The following is a 21,754-nucleotide window of genomic DNA, read 5'->3' as shown; positions in this document are numbered from 1 at the left end:
TTTTACACACACTTCATCAATGAGAGGAAGTCACAGTAGTCCCTGTGTCATGAACTGAACTTGGACAGTGCCCAAATTCAAAGGATCAATGGAAATAAAGAGATTTTGTACATTCTTATTGAGGTAAAACTAGAGACCCACGAAAGACCTGAGAACTGGGATTGCCACCATTGAGATGCCTCAATTCTTGAGAAAGATCATAAGGTACACAGGTTGGGACATCCCTCCTCTTCATGGATCACAGCCTTGTCATGGTGAAGAGGCTTGTGTAACTCAGTGAAGTTATGAGACTTGCCATGCAGAGCCACCCAAGGCAGGCAGGTCCTAGTGAAGAGTTCTGACAAAATGTGGTCCACTGGAGGAGGAAATGGCAGTCCACTCCAGTATTCTTGCCTGGAGAATCCCATCGACAATTGGAAAAGGCAAAAGATATGACACCAGAAGATGAGCTCCCCCAGGTTGAAAGGAGTTCAATATGCTATTGGGGAAGGGGGGGGTGGTTTAGTCACTAAGTTGTGTCCAACTCTTGTGAACCTATGGACTGTAGCCCACCAGGCTCCTTTGCCTATGGGATTCTCCAGGCAAGAATACTGGAATGGGTTGCCACTTCCTTCTCCAGGGGATCTTCCTGACCTAGGAATCAAACCCAGGTTTCCTGCATTGCAGGCAGATTCTTTACTGACTGAGCTATGCGGGAAGAGCAGAGGACAGCTACTAATAGCTCCAGAAACAATGAAGTGGTTGGGCCAAAGTGGAAACAATGCTCCGCTGTGGTTGCATCTGGTGGTGAAAGTAAAGTCCAATGCTGTAAAGAACAGTTATTGTATAGGAACCTGGAATATTAGGTCCATGAATCAAAGTAAATTGGATGTGCTCAAGCAGGAGATGGCAAGATTAAACATTCACATCTGAGGAATCAGTGAAATAAAATGATGGAAGTGGGAGAATTTATTTCAGATGACCATTATATCTACTACTGTGGGCAAGAATCCCTTAGAAGAAATGGAGTAGCCCTCATAGTCAACAAAAGAGTCCAAAATGCAGTACTTGGTGCAATCTTAAAAATGCCAATATGATCTCAGTTAATTTCCAAAACAAACCATTCAATATCACAGTAATTAAAGTCTGTGCCCCAACCACTATGCCGAAGAAACTGAAGTTCACCTGTTCTATGAAGAACTACAACACTTTCTAGAACTAACACCAAAAAAAAAAAAAAAAAGTCCTTTTCATCATAGGGGATTGGAATGCAAGTGTAGAAAGTCAAGAGAGATGCGGAAAAACAAGTAAGTTTGGTCTTGGAGTACAAAGTGAAGCAGGGTTGACAGTGTTTTGTCAAGAGAACATAGTGGTCATAGCAAACACCCTTTTCCAACAACACAAGACATGACTCTACAAGTGGAGATCACCAAAATGATCAATACCAAAATCAGATTAATTATATTTTTTGTAGCTGAAGATGGAGAAGCTCTATACAGTCAGTAAAAACAAGGCCTGCAGCTAGCTGTGGTTCAGATCATCACCTCCTTACTGCAAAATTCAGGCTTGAATTGAAGAAAGCAGGGAAAACCACTAGGCCATTCAGATATTACCTAAATCAAATCTATAATGATTATACAGTGGAGGTGATGAATAGATTCAAGAGGTTAGATCTAGTAGAGAAAATGATTGAAGAACTATGGACAGGGGTCCATAACATTGTACAAGAGGCAGTGACCAAAACCACGCCAAAGAAAAAGAAATGCTAGAAGGCAAACTGTTTGCCTGAGGAGGCTGTGCAAATAGCTGAGGAAAGAAAAGAAGTAAAAGGCAGGCAAGAAAGGGAAAGATGTACCCAACTGAATGCAGTGTTCCAGAAAACAGGAGGAGAGACAAGAAGGCCTTCTCAAATGAACAATGCAAAGATATGGAGGAGAACAGTAGACTGGGAAAGACTAGAGCTCTCTTCAAGGAAATTGGAGATATCAAGGGAACATTTCATGCAAGGGTGGGCACAGTAAAGGACAGAAGTGGTATGGACCTAACAGAAGCAGAAGAGATTAAGAAGAAATGGCAAGAACACACAGAAGAACTATATAAGAGAGGTTTTAATGACCTGAATAACCACGATGGTGCAGTCACTCATCTAGAAGCTGGACATCTTGGATTGTGAAGTCAAGTGAGCCTTTGGAGGCAATCCTGCAAACAAAGCTAGCTGACATGACAGAATTCCAGTTGAGCTATTTAAAATCCTAAAAGACGATGCTGTCAAAGTGCTGCACTCAATATGTCAGCAAATTTGAAAACTCAGCAGTGGCCACTGGAGTAGAAAAACTGTTTTTATTACAATCCCATAGAAAGGCAATGCCAAAGAATGTTCAAATTACTGCCCAATTGCACTCATTTCACATGCTAGCAAGGTAATACTCAAAATCCTCCAAGTTAGGTTTCAACAGTAAGTGAATTGAGAACTTCCAGATGTACAAGCTGGATTTAGAAAAGGCAGAGAAACCAGAGATCAAATTGCCAACATCAGTTGAATTGTAGAAAAAGCAAGAGAATTCCAGAAAAACATCTACTTCTGTTTCATTGACTACATTAAAGCCTTTGACTGTGTGGATCATAAAAAACTGTGGAAAATTCTGAAAGAGATGGGAATACCAGATCACCTTACCTATCTCTTGAGAAATCTCTATACAGGTCAAGAAGTAACAGTTAAAACTGGCATGGAACAAAGGATTGCTTCAAAATTGGGAAAGGAGAACGTCAAGGCTGTATATTGTTACCCTGCTTATTTAACTTCTATGCAGAGTACATCATGCAAAATGTGGGACTGGAGGAAGCACAAGCTGGAATCAAGATTGCTGAGAGAAACATCAGCAACCTCAGATATGCAGATGACACGACTCTAATGGCAGAAAGTGAAGAGGAACTAAAGAGCCTCTTGATGAAAGTGAAAGGGGAGAGTGAAAAGACTGGCTTAAAACACAACATTCAAAAAACTAAGATGATGGCATCCAGTCCCATCACTTCATGGCAAATAGAAGGGAGAAAAGTGGAAACAGTGAAGATTTCATTTTCTTGGGCTCCAAAATAACTGTGGATGGTGACTGCAGCCATGAAATTAAAAGATGCTTGCTCCTTGGAGAAAAGCTATGCCTAACTTAGACAGCTTATTAAAAAGCAGTGACATCACTTTGCCAACAAAAATCTGTATAGTCAAAACTTTGATTTTTCCAGTAGTCATGTGCAGATGTGAGAGTTGGACCATGAAGAAGGCCGAGAACTGAAGAGTTGATGCTTTTGAACTGTGGTGCTGGAGAAGACACTTAAGAGTCCCTTGGACTGCAAGGAGATCAAATCAGTCAGTTGTAAAGGAAATCTACCCTGAACATTCATTGAAGGACTGATGCTGAAGCTGAAACCCTAATACTCTGGCCACATGATGTGAAGAGCCAACTCACTGGAAAAGACCCAGATACTGGGAAAGATTGAAGGGTTAAATGGTTAGACAGCATCACTATCCAAATAGATATGAAACTGAACAAACTCTGGGAGAGAGTGAAGGGCAGGGAGGCCTGGCGTGCTATGGCCCATGGGGTCACAAAGAGCTGGACATGACTGAGCGACTGAACGACAGGGACCTCCCTGGCTGTCCACTGGGAAGGCTTTGCCTTTCAATGCACAGGATATGGTTTAAATCCTAGTGTGGGAGCTAGGATCCCACGAGTTTCAAGTTCAAAAACTACCAAGACATGAAACAGAGGCAATATTGTAACAAATTCAATAAAGGTTTTAAAATGGTCCCCATTAAAAAAAAAAATTTAGAAAAAACTATTTTAAAATATAGACAGGTGGATATTCTAATAAATGCACAATAGCGTAATTGCCTCAGGAAACCCCATGGCTCAGATAATAAAGAGTCTGCCTGCAACACAAGAGACCTGGGTTCAATCCCTGGGTTAGAAAGATCCCTTGGAGAAGGAAATAGCAACACACACCAGTATTCTTGCCTGGAGAATTCCATGGACAGAGGAGCCTGGCAGTCTACAATCCATGCGGTCTCAAAGAGTCAGACACAACTGAGCAACTAATACACGCACACACATATAATTACCTCTGTTGAATTAACGCTGACAAATCATGGAATCCAAACAACTCGCTTAGATGGACTGGCATCCTGGTGAGCCTGAAATCATTCATGGCTCTCTCTTCTCCATCAGTGTCCTTCATTCGCTCACAGAGTTCCCATCTTTGGAGTTTACCAAGTTCTAGGTTCTAAGACGGAGAAGGAAATGGCAACCCACTCCAGTGCTCTTGCTTGGAGAATCCCAGGGACTGGGGAGCCTGGTGGGCTGCCATCTATGGGGTCTCACAGAGTTGGACGTGACTGAAGCGACTTAGCAGCAGCAGCAGCAGCAGGTTCTAAGAACATCATTTTGCTTGGTATAGGTCTTCTCTAGGAGGTAGTTTTTTTTTCTCCTTTTATTTAGTCTTGTGGGGGGGTAGGTGTGGGGCCCTGAAGCTGATTATCCTGTGTACCCTATCATTCAAAGACGAAAAGTGAAAGTGAAAGTTGCTCAGTCGTGTTTGACTCTTTGTGACCCCGTGGACTATACAGTCCTTGGAATTCTCCAGGCCAGAATACTGGAGTGGGTAGCCTTTCCCTTCTCCAGGGGATCTTCCCAACCCAGGAATCGAACTGGGGTCTTCTGCATTGCAGGCGGATTCTTTGCCAACTGAGCTATGAGGGAAGAACCATTCAAAAATGAGTCATATTTAACTTTCTGAGATCCCCAAAGAACCACACCCACATCGGTTAAAGACAGTACCTGCTGAAGATTTTCAGTGGTTCCTCAGCCTTGACTAACATTAAAATCAACTCAGAGCTTTTGAAAAACTGCCAGCTCTACAGCGCAGTGAGTGGCAGGGTTTGGTCCCCAGACTGCTACCAGAACCACCAGTAGCACCTGGGAACTGTTCAGAAATGCAAATCAGGGACTTCCCTAGTAGTCCAGCAGATGAGACTCTGTGCTTCCACTGTAGGGGGGCACCTCTTGATCCCTGGCCGGAAAACTAAGATCCCACAGTCCACATATTCCACCAAAGAGAAAAGAAAACAACAAGTACAAACCAGGGTATAGGGTCCAGCAATCTGTGTTTTATTAAGCCTTCCAGGGGATTCTAAGATACCTAAAAGTTTGAGAACTACTGCTCTAGTTCATTTCAAGCGAAGGAAATTAGAATTTCTGGAAGAGAAGCCTGAACATAAGACTAAGGACCACTTAATACAGTGGTCCTTAGCAAACACTTAATCTATTCAAGCAATTGGAATGAGATTCACCTGGCTGAGATTAAGCAGAAAAAAAGATCAGGAAATTGGGGTAGGGGGTTAATTTAAGAAAGTTAGATTATAATTTCTTTGGACTTTCAAAGATCAAGAAAATTTGATTAGGAGTTACATTTTTGGGATTTATAACTGACAAAAGTAAAATAATTTTATTTTAGATTTTAAATCTTCTATTGTTCAGTCGCTCAGTCATGTCTGACTCTTTGCGACCTCATGGACTGCAGCACGCTAGGCTTCCCTGTCCTTCACCATCTCCCAGAGACCATTCAAATTTTAAAAGAAAAATCTATTAAGATGAAAGTTGTCAAGCATACAGAAATTTACAATTAATAGTATAGATTAAACTATTATTAATAGTAACATTTAAAAAATACTCTTTTCCACTACTTTTTTTCTCTTTTTCTTTCCTTCATTTTTATTCTATTATGTTTTCTTTTCTAGGGGTATGTTTTGGAGGTGGGTGGAGTTGGTGCTATAGTATTTTCAGGAAAATTCTTGGTATTTTCTTATTTAAAATCACAAGTACTTCCATAGATGTCACTGAAATTAGGAGCATGGTTCATGTAATAACAATCTTAGTTTCTTTTGTAACAGAATTAACAGTAATTCTTTGATATTATCTAATAACTTGTTTGTAATAGTATTTCCTCAATTGTATCAAAAATGTCTTTTGCAGATTCCTTTGAAACAGAACAAAAACAAGGTTCACACATGGCTTGTGATGGTTATAGTTCTTAGGTCTCTGTTAGTTTGGGCTTCCCAGGTGGTGCTAGTGGTAAAGAACCCTCCTGCCAACACAGGTACCCGTAAGAGATGTGGGTTCAATCCCTGGGTTGGAAAGATCCCTTGGAGGAGAACATGGCAACCCACTCCTTATTCTTGCCTGGAGAATCCCATGGACAGAAGAGCCTGGTGGGCTATAGACCAGGGGGTCACAAAGAGTCTGACATGACTGAAGCCCCTTAGCATGCACTGTTAGTTTAGAACAGTCACCCTCCCTTTTGTATTCATGTCATGGATGAAATAAGATGGTTCTTCTATAGAATATCCTCCTTCAGGATTTGTCTATTTGCTTCCCCCTGGTGCTATTTAACTTTCCCCCTGCTCCTCTTCTCTCATTAAACCAGAAGTTAAATTGATAATCTCACAGTCAAGTCCAAGATTTTTTGCAAGAAATATCGACATGTTTACATTTGCTAACAAGTTAATTCAAGAGTGCCTGTCTGATCTTTCTATTATAGTCATCAACTTTCCTCTTGATGTTTTGACATCCATTGATGCTTATTGCTTGAAACAGTTATTACTATAGAAGTCATAAAACGGTTCATTTATAACGCTATCATCCTTCCTATATTTTCACCTGGAATTCTATAAAACCAACTACTCTTGTAACTGAATACAAGCTCATACTGCTCACCACTCAACAGGCCAATAAATCGAGTGATGAGTTGTTGGGACAAGAAACAGTGATTTTATTTGGAACTCAAGCAAACTGAGAAGATAATGGACTAGTGTCCCCCAAAAATCTTACCCGAGTTAGAATGCAGGCTTCTTTATACGAAAGGGGGAGGAGTGTGGCTGTTTGTTGCAAACATTTTGGTACCAGAATCCTTTGTTCTTGCAGCTGTCTGGAAGGTCTGGTCATATTGTTCCTATAAACTTCCAACAAGATCATTGTTATTGTACAACAATTTTAAACTCTATTAAGGACTTTGAAAACAAACTCAATAAATGGAGAGATAACCATGTTCGTGGTTGAAAACCCTGAGATTGTAGATATATTTCCTTACACAGAAACACATAAAGAAAAATAATCCAGAAATTCCTCGTGGTCCCAGTTAAAAACCCAGGTGGACTTTGAGAAAAATATGACAAACAGATTCTCAAATTTAAAAGAAGGGAGACGCGGGAGACACCCGGCTCCGGCGGCGCAGGCGCAGACGCAGGAGACGCCCGGCTCCGGTGGCGCAGGCGTGGGAGACAGCCGGCTCCAGGGCAACCGACCACGTGCAGAATCGTGGCTGAGATGAGCTACCCCGCGCCCAGGGTTAGGGCGGTGGCCGAGAGGAGCTGTACCACGTCCAGGAGGCGGTGGCTGCTTGGGCACCGGAGGGCCGAGAGGAGCTGATCCACATTCAAAGCAGGAGGCGCAGCCTTGAGGAGATACCCCTCGTCCAAGGTAAGGTACAGCGGCTGCGCCTTGCTGGAGCAGCTGGGAAGAGATACTCCACGACCAAGTGGAATATAAGAATCCACTGTTCTGGGGAGGAAGGAACAAGATGGCGGAGGGATAAGACGGCGAGAACACTTTCTCCCCTACAAATTCATCAAAAGAACATTTGAACGCGGAGTAAAGTCCACAAAACAACTTCTGAATACTGGCAGAGGACATCAGGCTCCCAGAAAAGCAGCCCATTGTCTTCTAAAGGAGAGAGAAGAAATCCAGCTCCACCCACCAGAACACCGACACATGCTTCCCTAACCAGGGAACCCGGACAAGTCACCCGTCCAACCCCACACACAGCTAAGAAACTACATAATAAAGAGAACTCCACGAACTGCAAGAAGAGGGAAAGGCCACCCCAAGCAAAGCAATATAAGCAAGATGAAGAGGCAGAGAAATACGCAGCAAGTAAAGGAACAAGATAATTGCCCACCAACACAAACAAAAGAAGAAGATATAGGGAATTTACCTGATAAAAAATCTCAAATTTTGATGGTGAAAATGATTCAAAATCTTGAAAGCAAAATGGAGTTACAGATAAATAAGCTGGAGAAAAGGATTGAGAAGATGGAAGAAAGATTTAATAAGGACTTAGAAGAAATAAAAAAGAGTCAATATACAATGAATAATGCAATAGATGAGATCAGAAACACTCTGGAGGGAACAAACAGTAGAATAACAGAGGCAGAAGACAGGATAAGCGAACTAGAAGATAGAATTGTAGAAATAAAAGAAACAGAGAGGAAAAAAGAAAAACGAATTAAAAGAAATGAGGACAAAATTAGAGACCTCTGGGACAATGTTAAACGCTCCAACATTCAAATCATAGGAGTCCCAGAAGAAGAAGACAAAAAGAAAGACCATGAGAGAATACTTGAGGAGATAATAGTTGAAAACTTCCCTAAAATGGGGAAAGAAATAATCACCCAAGTCCAAGAAACCCAGAGAGTCCCCAACAGGATAAACCCAAGGCGAAATACTCCAAGACACATATTAATCAAATTAACAAAGATCAAACACAAAGAACAAATATTAAAAACAGCAAGGGAAAAGCAGCAAATAACACATAAGGGGATTCCCATAAGGATAACAGCTGATCTTTCAACAGAAACTCTTCAGGCCAGAAGGGAGTGGCAAGACATATTTAAAGTGATGAAAGAAAATACCCTACAGCCCAGATTACTATACCCAGCAAGGATCTCATTCAAATATGAAGGAGAAATCAAAAGCTTTACAGACAAGCAAAAGCTGAGGGAATTCAGCATTACCAAACCAGCTCTCCAACAAATGCTAAAGGATTTTCTCTAGACAGGAAACACAGAAAGAGTGTATAAACTTGATCCCAAAGCAATAAAGAAAATGGCTATGGGATCGTACTTATCAATAATTACCTTAAACGTAAATGGGTTGAAATTTTCAAAAAGGCTAGGAAACAATTCTCATAGCCATCAATAGTTCAATGTTGATTTCATGAATAGTTTTTAAAGTTTGGGACAAACTGTAGTATTTGCTATTTGAAGTACTATTTGTAACTGGCATATTACGATGTAACATTGGTCTTCATTTCCAACTTAAAATGCCTAAAAATGCCTAACAGGTTTTTAGATTTGTGAACTTTAGTTGAAATGTATTTTACAATGTTACTAAACCTGCAGAAATATTGAAATATTTCAGAGAACTTATTCACTGTACATTTAATTTATTTTATTTATAAAAGTTATGAACTGTAGAAAGTTTTACTTGTTGGGTCAAATGCTTGTTGCTTCAAATGCTTGTTGCATTTGAAGTGCTAGTTACAAGAAAATCAAATACCTTCAATGTATAAATGTTATTAAGTTTTTAAAGGACTCTGGAGTATAAGTAAGTTTGTTTAAAGAAATTTAGTCTGTTCAACTTGAAAAAAAATAAATAAATAAAATTGGAAAAAAAAAATTTAAAAGAAGGAATAAATGCTTAAGGATAATTGACAGAGCTTTGAAAAAAAGAAGGTTAAAGTGACTATAGCTGACATTGTTAGCTGACTACACTGCAACCATTTCCCCATTCTTTCTCATTAGCAGAGCTCCAGTTGTGTTCACCTTCTTTGCTGCCGAAGGAATGCCCCTTTCCCATGTCATTCCTAGGCTTCATTGTAACTGGTCTTAGACAATCATTCTCTTTACTTCGATGTGGGTGTTTGGTGATCTGCCCAATGATGTGGAAGGGGGAAAGTTTTCTTCACTCTTTATTTTTTTAAATTGAAGCACAGTTAATTTCTTCACTCTTAAAGATACAAGAAAAGACAGTCCCTCTTTCAAAACAATGCTTCGGCATATGCCAGAATACACTTCCGGCTACTACGACTGCCATTGTGTAACCGGGAAGAGAAAGCTGACTTACCAATGACAACTGAGGAAAGCCTTGGTGATTTCTTGTCTCAGGACTTCTGGTTTATATAACATAATTAATGACTCTCCTTATATAAAAATTGGGTGATATATATGTATTCAAAAAGATGATAGTAGAAAAATAATTCAAAATGTCGTGTATAGTATGATTCCATTTATGCAAAACAAAATACATATGTATTATTTACGCATATTGTCATACACATAGAAAATTCATCCAAAGAAACAAAGCAACCTATTAACAATGTTTACTTCTTTTGCATAATATTAGGGTTTTACTTTATAATATTTTAAATTTTTAAAATTTTATTTTCTGTTTATTATTTTTGGCTATGCCAGGTTTTCATTGATGCATTCAGGCTTTTTCTCTTGTTGCAGCAAGTAGGGGCTACTCTCTCGCCGCAGTGTGCAGGCTCTTCATTGCGGTGGCTACTCTTGTTTCAGAGCACAAGTTCTAGAGCACATGCGCTTCACTAGTTGTGGCTCATGGGCTCAGTAGCGGCGGTGCACAGACTTAGCTGCCCCACAGCATGTAGAATATTTCCAGATGAGAGATCGAATTTATGTCCCCTGTGTTGGCAGGTAGATTATTAACTACTGAAACCACCAGGGATGTTCTATAATACTTTTTAATATTTGAATTTTAATATTTTAATATTTGTCATGATCATACATTATTTCTGGGAAAAAATTAGATAGAAGAAAATGGCAACGTGTCAGGTCAGAGATGAAATACAGAATAGAGCACAGAGTAATGTAAAGAGTTGTGGATAAAGAACAAGAAAACAAAGGTGCTAGCAAATAACAAATGAGTCTGACGTCAAAACCTCTGGATGATGACATAGGTTGGACTAGCTTGTCAGTGTAGTAAAGTGAAGCTTCAGTTTCAGCCACAGTCAAAATCTAGCTGCTGCCCCGTGTTCTGGGATTCTGGAACAATGAATGGGGAAGGAGAGTAAATTCCAGGTGGGCTCTTTGTATATCTGCTCCCAGCTGGCTGAGGAAATGTTTATGTTCAAAACCTTGGCTCAACTCATGGAATGCCCACCTGCACTGTCTGCCAAGCAATGGATTTTGGGCTACAAGAGGCGAGTTTCACAAGTCATTAATTATACCAGATGGTGGTGGAAGATTTAATAGACAACATAAATCTTCTGGGGGAAGCAAACATCAACCAACTCAGAAAATAGCATCCATCCGTATATCTGTACAGACAGTCACCAGTCTTGGCACAGCAGGTATCCGTCACGGAAGTTGGTGAGGTGGTTGTAAATTACATCACCCAGATACAAAACATAAAATCCCAGAATGATCAATTCTAGGAGAAAAAAATATATATTTTATGCTTCTCTGTTTGAACAGAAATATAACTCAATGTGATAGAGTCACAGTACAGCCTGCATAGGACCCTGTGAAAATAGAAAATTGATTAAGAACATACATGTTACAGTGGCAGAGATCTTGAATCTGTGACAGGGTTGCTCTTTTGAGTAGAAAATGGCGCTAATGTATCAGCAACCAGGTCAAAGTTGTGTGTTCAGTACCCCAGGTAGGCCAATTTTCTATGTTTTCAGGCTACAATGTGCAATTTTCCCTTAAATAGGGCAAAAAAAGAGGGCACTGAGAATGTATGGATCTATCTCTGTTACTAGAAAGCCGTTGCTTATTCTGCCAGTGACAGGCCAGCAGTTTCACCTTTAAAACAAGAGAGAACCAATCATTATGAACACAGCAAACACTTGTAATTCGTATCAGTGGTGGAAATGTTAAATAATATTATTGGGTGTATCCTAAGTTGCTTCATTTGTGTCTGACACTTTTCGACTCTTTGGACTGTAGTCCACAAGGCTCCTCTGTCCATGGGATGCTCCAGACAAGAATACTGGAGTGGGTTGCTATGACCTCTTCCAAATATTATTAAATGTTAAATATTATTTCCAGAAATGTGACTTACTTTTGACATAAAGTAAAATATGTCCCAGTTTTCTGGGACACTGAAAACTGTATCTTCTTCGCAATTTTCCTAGTTCAGCATTAAACATCAAAAGAACTCACCACAGTAACTCATGGAGAAGGGACATATTCTAATGATCATGCCCCTGATATTGCAAAGTGTCATTGTGTTAGTTCTTTTCCATTACACTTTACAAAAAAGTATTGTCATTACAATACTTTCAGCACTTTACTTTTCCTTTGTGAGTTAAAGAAATAGCTATTAAAAACAATAATAACACTAATCAGGCAAATACTATTACCACTAGTATACAAATACTAGTATAATAAAAGTAATAGTATTTATTTATTATGTTTAGAAATGACTCATTCGTTGGGACACCTTGAAAATCTTTGCCAATTTGTCCAAACTGCTACTAATCAAATATTTCAAATGTAGATGTTTAAATAAAAAATTAACACTGAATCTAATTAAACTGAAACCTTGATACTTGAATTCTAGTCATAATTTTTGAAGATAAAGTTACCTTAGAAAGAAATGGAGAGCTTCTTTAGTCTACAAATATAGCCCCTGGCTGCTTATCAGCTGCAGATGAAGAAAATAAAATCTAGGGAATGAGGCAGAAGAGGAGAAATTACTGCTAAATTTCTGGGATGAGCAAGGAAGTTTATTTCTGGGTAAATCCATGTATCAGGTAGGACTGGCAAATACTACAGTATTTGCCAAGAGCTCAATGGCTTAACCTTATAGAATTTTGTTTCCTATCCAGTCCTGCCTGGACTCTGAGCATCATTGCAAATTTCAATTAGACCTTTACCATTCTTTACCAGGACCATTTGCAGGGTTATAGTTACTGTGTCAGCCTTGAAAGACGAGGTAATGTCTTCTCTACAGTCAAGGGCAGGCTTGATTCTGCTTACCATAAAAGTGGTGAATTCCCCCAAGCTCAGTGTTCCTTTCCTATAATGTAGCTCACTGTATGTGGAGACATCTCTCCCATGTCTTGTGTTTCCTGAATAGAACTTGGGAGACAAGAAAAATAGATACAAACCAACATGAAGCTCTGGCTACCGATTTTGCCAGGAATAGTAAAGTCTTTTGTTTCTGACTCAGGAATTTTGTGTCTTCTTCCAAGATCCATGAAACAGTAGCAGATATACCAGTTATCCTGTGAGTATTGTAAAATCCCAGATCCTTCATAATTCTTGACAGGTGGAGGTTGGGGCTCTGTTCCAAACACAATTGCTCAGGGATCAAGGCATATATTAGCTTTTCCAGCCAATGAGTCCTCACCTACATCTTCAGCACACAAATGACAGGTGAGGGAAGTAACAGGGAATGTATTGGAGGTTCTAGGGGTCAGGTCTGCAAGCAACATAAATCGCTTCCATCTATTTACAATAGACAGGACATGGAAACAACCTAAATGTCCATCAAGAGATGAATGACTAAAGAAGGTATGGTACATACATAAAATGGAATATTACTCAGTCATAAAAAGGAATAAAATTGGGTCATTTGTAGAGATGTGGATGAACCTAGAGTCATATGGTGTGGGGTAAGTCATAAAGAGAAAAACAAATATTGTATATGAACGTGTGTATATGGAATCTAGGAAAATGGCACAGATGAACCTATTTCCAGGGCTGGGATAGAGATGCAGATGTAGAGAGTGGACATATGGACAGAGGGGCAAAGGGAGGGTGGGATGAACTGAGAGATTGTTTGACATAAATACAAATAGCTAGTGGGAAGCTAGCTATAAAACAGACAGCTAGTGGGAAGCTGTTACCTAGAACAAGAAGCTCAGCTCGGTGCTCTGTGACGACTGAGATGAGTGATTAGTGGGGTGGAGTGGGAGGGAGATCTGAGATGGAGGGCATACACGTATAATACATAGCTGATTCACCATGTCATACAGCAGGAGCAAACACAACATTGTAAAGCAATTATATTTCAATAAAAAAATAAATCACTTCTACATTCCATTGACTGGAATGTAGCCATATGATGACAACCTATTAATGGGAAGCTGAGATATAATCTGTGCAGTCAGGAAGATTCCCTGGAGAAGGGAATGGCTATCCACTCGAGTATTCTTGCCTGGAGAACTTCATGGGCAGAGAAGCCTCCCTGATGAGTTATAGTCCATAAGTCACAAAGAGTCAGACACAACTGAGCAACTAACACTTCCACTTTCAAGAGTAAAAAAGAAATAGGTCTTGAAAAGGATATAGGGATCTCCTTGCTATAGTCCAACAAGGTGATGTGATCATGGAAAACATGAGATCATGTTTGGAATTTTAGAATTTACTCAATAGGAGTTAGTGCCTGGACCAAATAAAGTTAAAAAGTACATCTAGAGTTTTGTTTTCTGTGGAGGAATCAGCATTTCTCCAATACTTTCAGATGAGGGGAAAAAAGAAGAAAGGCATGGCATTCTCTATTTTTCTAGAGAATGAAGAAAGCTTTCCCATTTTGACCTGTAAAGGTTTGAAGCAAAAAGTTCAATTAAATTTGCCAATTAAATATAACTTGGGAACCCTTATTGTTTAAAATTCTCCTTGGGTGTAACTTATTTTATTTCAGGTGATTGCTCAGGTGTTCAGAGTGTTTCCTCTGTCAGAGAATGTGTGGAGGCGGAGACGAGGAGGAAAGGATCCTGAGGTCTGGGGCTCTCGCCTTGCTTGACTTCTCTGAGGCTGTTTCTGATCTTCCCTGGACACTGGGCATTTTTCTGTTTGTTGTTGTTGTTTAGGCGCTAAGTCATGTTCAGCTCTTTGTGATCCCATGGATTGAAGCCCACCAGACTCCTCTGTCCACAGGATTTTCCAGGCAAGAATACCGGAATGGGTTGCCATGCCTTCCTCCAGGGGATTTTCCTGACCCAGGGGTCAAAACTGCAGTCTCTGTTATTCGCTGCTAAAAGTCACCAGGAGGAAAACTTGCATTCTTTTCTCTTTCCTGATCAGATCCTTGTGCTTGTCCCTCCATGATGACTGGACTCTGCCTTGGTTGGAGAGGCGAGGAGTCAACAACACCCCCAACATCTGTTCTAAGCTGTCAACTGGATGCACCTGCTGGTTGCTCTTCTTTCTGAGGGGACTTGAAATTCCAACCTGTGCGCAGAAAAAATGGAGAGAAAGCCCTCCTTCTCTTACATGCCCGAAACCTTACCTGGTTGTTTTTAACACCTCACTTCAGGCCTTGATGGGAAACAGGGAAGAAGGAGTCATGGATCTGACCATGTCCTCTGTCTTCCTCTTCTCCACTCACCCCTGGGGATCTCCGGTTCTTCCCTGTGCAATCAATATCCTCCCTAGATCTCAGCCCATCTGCTCCCTCTTCCTGCAATCCCTAGTGAAAGGTCAAGTTCAGACCACCAATCTTTAAGGAGTCTGAAAATGTAGAAAGCTTTTCTCTCTCATCAAACCTTGCCTCCCAGGAGCCTACTTTTTGCAAGAGTCCTATAAATATCCAAGCAATTAAGTAGTGTGTCCTAGCCTTCTGCTGAGGGGCTTTCCAGGTGGTGCTAGTGGTAAAGAACTCACCTGCCAATGCTGGGGACACGAGAGACTCAGGTTCAATCCCTGGATTGGGAAGATATCCTGGAGGAGGGCATAGCAACCCACTCTAGTATTCTTGCCTGGGAAATCCCATGGACAGAGGAACCTGGCAGGCTACCGAGTTGCACAGAGTTTGACGAAACTGAAGTAACTTAGCACAACACACACATCCTTCTTCTGAAGCACTGAAACCCACTGGTTCATTAAGCGGAAAGTCCCAGGACACCACATTTTAAAGGGAAGAAAACTATATCACTGTTTCAAGTAGGTATCTGTTACACTCTCACTCTTGAAGGAAAACAACTTAAAATATGGATAATGTTTTCCTCCCATACATATTCTTCCAGCACCACTTGCAACAAATATTACTTTGTGGTATTCGGGGCTATCATAACTTTGCCTTCCAGGACAGCACTCATATCTTGGATGACTTTCAAATCCAGTGTGACACAATCTACTTCCAGTTGTTACTTCTTTGGCTCTTTTTTCCACATGAGTGTTGAGTAGTATCCATTGTCTTAGGACCACACTTGGAACTAGAGTATGGCTATTTTATTTTTTAAAAGGCAGCCCTTGTCTCATTTGAGTTTTCAGTGTTCATATCACTTTTAGAATTAAAAGGGGAAGTTTTCTTGTTTACCAGTACAGTTTTTCAATGTGATTTCGAGACAAGGCTGCTCTTTGTGCTAGAGGTCTAGCTCCTCAGGTCAGAAAAATTAAAAACTGTCTCCAGTAGAAAATTATGAAATAGAACTTCCCTGGTGGTCCAGTGGCTAAGACTCCACACTCTTAATGCCTGGGTTCAATCCCTGGTCAGAGAACTAGATCCCATGTGCTGCAACTAAGAGAGTGTGCATGCGTGCTAAGTCGCTTCGGTCGTATCTGACTCTTTGCAACCCTATGGACTACAGCTCCTCTGTCCGTGGGATTCTCCAGGCAAGAATACTGCAGCGGGTTGCCATGCCCTTCTCCAAGGGATCTTCTCCACCCAGGGTTCGAATCTGCATCTCCTAAGGCTCTTGCATTGCAGGCACTTTCTTTACCTCTGAGTTACCAGGGAAACACATGACTCAGCACAGCCAAGTAAATAAATAACATTTCTAAGAAAAGAAAATTAGGAAATAGAATTACAGAAGTTTGCTATTCTAAACATTCTACCAGAAGAATCACTCTAGGCCAGAACTCAGCAGAGTGGTGTCACGGAGTAAGTGACTATAGTTAAGCATGTCCGTAGATTCAGGTTCCAGTTTGGGTTGAGCATAGAGTATGAACACCAGTATTTGGGTAACCAAGGGGCTAAATACGGGGCCAGATACAGGTTGTGGGGAGAAGAAGTTGTGGAGTCCTGGTGGTTAAAGAACCCAAACAATATCCTCCATACACTTTTGTCAGATGGACGTTTCCTCAGCCACAAGTCATGAGGAATATTTTGTCCTTATATACCATGAAAACATGCTCTGACAATTGCCAACTGTCAATATCAATGTTCTCATACTCCAAGTTGTATTTCTTTTTTTTTTTTTGCCAGTCTCCAGAGCGTTTATTCTCTCCTAGTGGGGAGGGGACATGGGTCCAGCAGTCTCTGGGGCGTAGGCTCCTGTATTTCTTAAAATAGAAAATCTGTCCTCTGAGTTGTTTGATTCTTATCACAGGAAGTATTTAAACAGAGGCTGTTGAGGCTTATTATTGAAATGTGAAAATAGATATGCCTTTTACAAGCTCTACAGTACAAAGAGCAAAAAGACAAAATAAGAATTTGGATTTGCAGAAGAAAAATCACGTCATTAAAAAAAAAAAAAAGATTTTGTCTGTAAGAACGGGCATATGTTCAGTATTAGGAAGCAGTTCTTGTTGATTCACTTCTACAATTTTTCCACTTCTCTATTTTTATAACTTCAACAACATAAATATCAAAACATCTCATGCTCCACAAAGAATATCAGCAAGACATGGCTTTTATGTGTAAGCCAGTAAAAGGCCGACTGAAGATTCTTTTCCCACGTTTGCCAAGCATTTGCAATAATTTCTATTTTAGGAGCTTCCAATGATCCAGAGTGGAATTAAAGCCAATGTGCACCATTTTTGTGTGTGTGTGTGTTTTTTTTTTTGTAAGAATTATAAATATCCTATGACTCCCCTGGTAGTCCAGTGGTTAGGACTTCACCTTCCAATGTAGGGGGTGCAGGTTCAATCCCTGGCCAGGGAGCTAAAATCCCACATACCTCAGGGCCAAAAGATCAAAATGTAAGACAGAAGCAATGTTGAAACAAATTCAATAAAGACTTTTTAAAAATTAATTTTTAAATTAAAAAAAATTTTTAAATGTAAATTTAAAATTTTAAAAGACTTTTTAAAAAAAAATTGGGCTTCCCTGATGACTCAGCTGTAAAGAATCTGCCTGCAATGCAGGAGACCTGGGTTTGATCCTGAGTTGGGAAGATCCCCTGGAGAAGGGAATGGCTACCTACTCCAGTGTTCTGGCCTGGAGAATTCCATGGACTGGTTGCAAAGAGACACAACTGAGCAACTTTAACTAAAAATGGTCTATGTAAAAAAAAAAAATATTAAAAAAAATTTTTTTGTAAATATCCAAAACACTGATGACTCAGAAGAAGCACTCTAAACCCTCTAACCCTCTCACACCTCCCTCCTCCAGCTCCTAGGCCAGCAACCACCCAGTATTCTGGCACCTCCTTGATGTCCCTGGAGTAGCAACAGGAATTTCTTGTTCTTACTATCTTTGGGGAGCATAAGAAATACCCCAGGGGAGAAACACTTGTTTTAGAGTATTAGTTACCCTTTTTTCCCCCTCTCTTGTGGCAGAAGAGGAAGCCATATAAAAAGATGTTAAAAATAGAAGCAGCTGTGGTCACTCATGTTTGGGAAATAGATTCAGATAGCTTTGTCCAGGTTTTATTGCAGTGTTGGACTCAGAGAGTTTAAACCGAAATGAGAGTTTCGCCATGGCTAGCTGTGTGACTTTGGGGAAAAGAGTTCATTACTCTGTGTTTCATGGAGCCCACAAAATAAAAAATGATGAGAGTAAAATTCATCCGTCCCTGAACTGTTGCATGAAAGTTAAAAATTTAATAGACGTAGAGCTTTTGAAGTAGTAACTGTATATAAGAAGCGTGATATAAATGTCAGCTGTTTTCGTGGTGGTTTGTTCAGGTGGGAATGAAGAACACAGATGGAGCCGGTGTCCTCCGTCTCCTATGATATCAGTGTATCTCTTCCTGTTTGGTCTTCAGGAAAACTACTGGCTTATCCTCTTTACCCCAAAGCATTCATATCATTCACATTTGCATGCTCAGTTGCTTCAGTCATGTCCGACTATTTGTGACCCCATGGACTGTAGCCCGCCAGACTCCTCTGTCCATGGGATTCTCCAGGTAAGAATACTGGAGTGAGCAGCCATTTCCACCTCCAGGGGATCTTCCCAACCCAGGGATCGAACCTAAGTCTCCTGTCTCTCCTGCATTGCAGGCTCTTTATCACTGAGTCACCAGGGAAGCCATCATTCACATTTCAGTTCAGTTCAGTTCAGTTCAGTCGCCCAGTCGTCTCCGACTCTTTGTGACCCCGTGAATCACAGCACGCCAGGCCTCCCTGTCCATCACCAATTCCCGGAGTTCACTCAAACTCCGACTCAGAGAGTCGGTCATACCATCCAGCCATCTCATTCTCTGTCGTCCCCGTCTCCTCCCGCCCCCAACATTTCCCAGCATCTGAGTCTTTTCCAGTGAGTCAACTTGTCGCATGAGGTGGCCAAAGTATTGCAGTTTCAGCTTTAGCATCAGTCCTTCCAATGAACACCCAGGATTGATCTCTTTTAGAATGGACTGGTTGGATCTCCTTGCAGTACAAGGGACTCTCATGAGTCTTCTCCAGCACTACAGTTCAAAAGCATCAATTCTTCGGCGATCAGCCTTCTTCACAGTCCAACTCTCACATGACCACGGGAAAAACCATAGCCTTGACTAGACAGACCTTGGTTGGCAAAGTAATGTCTCTGCTCTTTAATTTACTATCTAGGTTGGTCATAACTTTCCTTCCAAGGAGTAAGCGTCTTTTAATTTCGTGGCTGCAATCAGCATCCGAAGTGATTTTGGAGTCCAAAAAAACAAAGTCTGACACTGTTTCCACTGTTTTTCCATCTATTTCCCATGAAGTGATGGGACCAGATGCTGTGATCTTTGTTTTCTGAATGTTGAGCTTCAAGCCAACCTTTTCACTCTCCTCTTTCACTTTCATCAAGAGGCTTTTGAGTTCCTCTTCACTTTCTGCCCTAAGGGTAGTGTCATCAGCATATCTGAGATTATTGATATTTCTCCCAGCAATCTTGATTCCAGCTTGTGCTTCCTCCAGCCCAGCGTTCCTCATGATGTACTCTGCATATAAGTTAAATAAGCAAGGTGACAATATACAGCCTTGACGTACTCTTTTTCCTATTTGGAACCAGTCTCTTGTTCCATGTACAGTTCTGACCGTTGCTTCCTGACCTGCATACAGGTTTCTCAAGAGACAGGTCAGGTGGTCTGGTATTCCCATCTCTTTCAAAATGTTCCACAGTTTATTGTGATCCACACAGTCAAAGGCTTTGGCATAGTCAATGAAGCAGAAATAGATGGTTTTCTGGAACTCTCTTGCTTTCTCCATAATCCAGCGGATGTTGGCAATTTGATCTCTGGTGCCTCTGCCTTTTCTAAAACCTGCTTGAACATCTGGAAGTTCACGGTTCACATATTGCTGAAGCCTGGCTTGGAGAATTTTGAGCATGACTTTACTAGCGTGTGAGATGAGTGCAATTGTGTGGTAGTTTGAGCATTCTTTGGCATTGCCTTTCTTTGGGATTGGAATGAAGACTGCCCTTTTCCAGTCCTGTGGCCACTGCTGAATTTTCCAAATTTGCTGGCATATTGAGGGCAGCACTTTCACAGCATCATCTTTCAGGATTTGAAATAGCTCAACTGGAATTCCATCACCTCCACTAGCTTTGTTCGTAGTGATGCTTTCTAAGGCCCACTTGACTTCACATTCCAAGATGTCTGGCTCTAGGTCAGTGATCATGTTATCGTGACTATCTTGGTTGTCAAGATCTTTTTTGTATTTACTCAGCCTTAAAATAGAATGAAATTTTGACATTTGCAGAAACATGAATGGAATTGGAGGGCATTTTACTACATCAATCATGGCCAAGAGGAGCTACCCCACGCCCAAGGTTAGGGCGGTGGCCAAGAGGAGCGGTCCCACGTCCAAGAGGTGGTGGCTGCTTGGGCACAGGAGGGCCGAGAGGAGCTACTCCACATTCAAGGTCAGGAGGGGCGGCCTTCAGGAGATACCCCTCGTCCAAGGTAAGGTACAGCAGCTGCACTTTGCTGGAGCAGCTGTGAAGAGGTACTCCACGACCAAGGTAAGTGAAACCCAAATAAGAGGGTAGGTATTGGGAGGGGGCATTAGAGGGCAGACACATTGAAATCATAATCACAAAAAGCTAGTTGATCTGATCATATGGACCACAGTCCTGTCTAACTCAGTGAAGCTAAGCCATGCCGTGTGGGGCCACCCAAGACGGACGGGTCATGGTAGAGAGGTCTGACAGAATGTGGTCCACTGGAGAAGGGAATGGCAAACCACTTCAGTATACTTGCCTTGAGAACCCCATGAACAGTATCAAAAGGCAAAATGATAGGATAGTGAATGAGGAATTCTCTAGGTCGGTGGGTGCCCAGTATGGTACTGGAGATCAGTGGAGAAATAACTCCAGAAAGAATGAAGGGATGGAGCCAAAGTGAAACAAATACCCAGTTGTGGATGTGACTGATGCTAGAAGCAAGGTCCGATGCTGTAAAGAGCAATATTGCATGGGAACCTGGAATGTTAGGTCCATGAATCAAGGCAAATTGGAAGTGGTCAAACAGGGGATGGCAAGAGTGAACGTCGACATTCTAGGAATCAGTGAACTAAAATGGTTTGGAATGGGTGAATTTAACTCAGATGACCATTATGTCTACTACTGTGGGCAGGAATCCCTTAGAAGAAATGGAGTAGCCATCATGGTCAACAAAAGAGTCCAAAATGCAGTACTTGGATGCAATCTTAAAAACGACAGAATGATTTCTGTTCATTTCCAAGGCAAACCATTCAATATTACAGTAATCCAAGTCTATGCCCCAATCAGTAACGCTGAAGAAGCCGAAGTTGAACGGTTCTATGAAGACCTACAAGACCTTTTAGAACTAACACCCAAAAAAGATGTCCCTTTCATTATAGGGGACTGGAATGCAAAAGTAG

The sequence above is a fragment of the Moschus berezovskii genome, chromosome 6 (genome assembly GCF_049115385.1).
Source record: "Moschus berezovskii isolate FMDL1 chromosome 6, NW_MosBer_1.0, whole genome shotgun sequence".
Lineage (NCBI taxonomy): Eukaryota > Metazoa > Chordata > Mammalia > Artiodactyla > Moschidae > Moschus > Moschus berezovskii.
Note: the sequence above shows the minus strand (reverse complement) of the source record.